This window comes from Scylla paramamosain, chromosome 1 (assembly GCF_035594125.1).
Source record: "Scylla paramamosain isolate STU-SP2022 chromosome 1, ASM3559412v1, whole genome shotgun sequence".
Lineage (NCBI taxonomy): Eukaryota > Metazoa > Arthropoda > Malacostraca > Decapoda > Portunidae > Scylla > Scylla paramamosain.
This window is the reverse complement of record NC_087151.1, coordinates 16,867,501-16,870,692: the sequence shown is the minus strand read 5'-3', so window position 1 is coordinate 16,870,692 and position 3,192 is coordinate 16,867,501.

Here is a 3,192-nt window from a genome sequence, read left to right as displayed (position 1 = left end):
CAGTGTAGAAGAGGGGGACAGTTGAGTGTCATTGAAGAAGAGGGGATAGTTGCCTGGAAGGTTGTGTCGAGTTGATAGATGGAGGAATTGAATTTTTGAGGCATTGAACACTACCAAGTTTGCTCTGCCCCAATCAGAAATTTTAGAAAGATCAGAAGCCAAGCATTCTGTGGCTTCCCTGCGTGAAATGTTTACCTCCTGAAGGGTTGGACGTCTATGAAAAGACGTGGAAAAGTGCAGGGTGGTATCAGCGTAGGAGTGGATAAGACAAGAAGTTTGGTTTAGAAGATCATTAATGAATAATAAGAAGAGAGTGGGTGACAGGACAGAACCCTGAGGAACACCACTGTTAATAGATTTAGGAGAAGAACAGTGACCGTCTACCACAGCAGCAATAGAACGGTCAGAAAGGAAACTTGAGATGAAGTTACAGAGAGAAGGATAGAAACCGTAGGAGGGTAGTTTGGAAATCAAAGCTTTGTGCCAGACTCTATGAAAAGCTTTTGATATGTCCAAGGCAACAGCAAAAGTTTCACCAAGATCTCTAAAAAGAGGATGACCAAGACTCAGTAAGGAAAGCCAGAAGATCACCAGTAGAGCGGCCTTGACGGAACCCATTCTGGCGATCAGATAGAAAGTTGTGAAGTGATAGATGTTTAAGATTCAAAAACTTTAGATAGGCAGGAAATTAAAGCAATAGGACGGTAGTTTGAGGGATTAGAACGGTCACCCTTTTTAGGAACAGGTTGAATGCAGGCAAACTTCCAGCAAGAAGGAAAGGTAGATGTTGACAGACAGAGCTGAAAGAGTTTGACTAGGCAAGGTGCAAGCACGGAGGCACAGTTTCGGAGAACAATAGGAGGGACCCCATCAGGTCCATAAGCCTTCCGAGGGTTTAGGCCAGCGAGGGCATAGAAAACATCATTGCGAAGAATTTTAATAGGTGGCATGAAGTAGTCAGTGGGTAGAGGAGAGGGAGGAACAAGCCCAGAATCGTCCAAGGTAGAGTTTTTAGCAAAGGTTTGAGCGAAGAGTTCAGGTTTAGAAATAGATGTGATAGCAGTGGTGCCATCTGGTTGAAATAGAGGAGGGAAGAAGAAGAAGCAAAGTTATTGGAGATATTTTTGGCTAGATGCCAGAAGTCACGAGGGGAGTTAGATTTTGAAAGGTTTTGACATTTTCTGTTAACGAAGGAGTTTTTGGTTAGTTGGAGAACAGACTTGGCATGGTTCCGGGCAGAAATATAATGTGCATGAGATTCTGGTGATGGAATGCTTAAATACCTTTTGTGGGCCACCTCTCTATCATGTACAGCACGAGAACAAGCTGTGTTAAACCAAGGTTTAGAAGGTTTAGGACGAGAAAAAGAGTGAGGAATGTACACCTCCATGCCAGACATTATCACCTCTGTTATGCGCTCAGCACACAAAGACGGGTCTCTGACAGGGAAGCAGTAGTCATTCCAAGGAAAATCAGCAAAATACCTCCTCAGGTCCCTCCAACTAGCAGAGGCAAAACGCCAGAGGCACCTTCGCTTAGGGGATCCTGAGGAGGGATTGTAGCGATAGGACAAGATACAGATATGAGATTGTGATCGGAGGAGCCCAACGGAGAAGAAAGGGTGACAGCATAAGCAGAAGGATTAGAGGTCAGGAAAAGGTCAAGAATGTTGGGTGTATCTCCAAGACGGTCAGGAATACGAGTAGGGTGCTGCACCAATTGCTCTAGGTCATGGAGGATAGCAAAGTTGTAGGCTAGTTCACCAGGATGGTCAGTGAAGGAAGAGGAAAGCCAAAGCTGGTGGTGAACATTGAAGTCTCCAAGAATGGAGATCTCTGCAAAAGGGAAGAGGGTCAGAATGTGCTCCACTTTGGAAGTTAAGTAGTCAAAGAATTTCTTATAGTCAGAGGAGTTAGGTAAGAGGTATACAGCACAGATAAATTTAGTATGAGAGTGACTCTGTAGTCGTAGCCAGATGGTGGAAAACTCGGAAGATTCAAGAGCGTGGGCACGAGAGCAGGTTAAGTTATTGCGCACATAAACGCAACATCCAGCTTTGGATCGAAAATGAGGATAGAGAAAGTAGGAGGGAACAGAAAAGGGGCTACTGCCAGTTGCCTCAGACACCTGAGTTTCAGTGAGGAAAAGAAGATGAGGTTTAGAATAGGAGAGGTGGTGTTCTACAGATTGAAAATTAGATCTTAGACCGCGAATGTTGCAGAAGTTAATGAAGAAAAAGTTGAGGGGGGTGTCAAGACACTTAGGGTCGTCGACAGAAAGGCAGTCCGACCTGGGGACATTTATGGTCCCCTCCCCAGATGGGGACTCCGAGGCTGGTGTAGGAGTCGCCATGATGATTTTAAAATTTTTGAGTGAAGGGTGTGTGTTATTAGGTGCTTGTAGTTTTGTGTGGAGGAAGAGAGTTGTCTTTAGAGGGCAGGCTGTAACTGCCCCCTTGTGTTGTGAGACACAAAGGGAAACGTTCAGTGAGGTCACAGCTGGGTTTAATGATAAGTTCACAGCACCCCCTGAACAGTGCTTTAGACCTTACTGGGAGTGAGCTCTAAAGCACTGATTACTATAATAATAATAATAATAATAATAATAATAATAATAATAATAATAATAATAATAATAATAATGATAATAATAATAATATTATTATTGTTATTATTATTATTATTATTATTATTATTATTATTATTATTATTATTATTATTATCATTATAATTATTATCATTATTATTATTATTATTATTATTATTATTATTATCATTATTATTATTATTATTATTATTATTACTACTACTACTACTACTACTACTACTACTACTACTACTACTACTACTACTACTACTACTACTACTACTGCTACTACTACTACTACTATTTAGTAACTACTACTACTACTACTACTACTACTACTACTACTACTTGTACTACGGTACAATCTGTATGATTATTTTGTCTATGGTTATATTACTTAACTTTCGTATGGAGGAAATTTATTAGGTTTCGTAAACTACATTTGTAATAGATTTTACGCTGTGGCTCCAGCAGCATTGTGTATCTGTCAAGTCTGAAGAAAGTGGCTCTTCTCTAATTCTGGGTTGCCGACCTCTGCTCTAGGGGAAGGAAAAGTGTGCGTAATCCTGCAGAGTGGAAGAAAAACTTAGCTAAAAGACGAAGGAA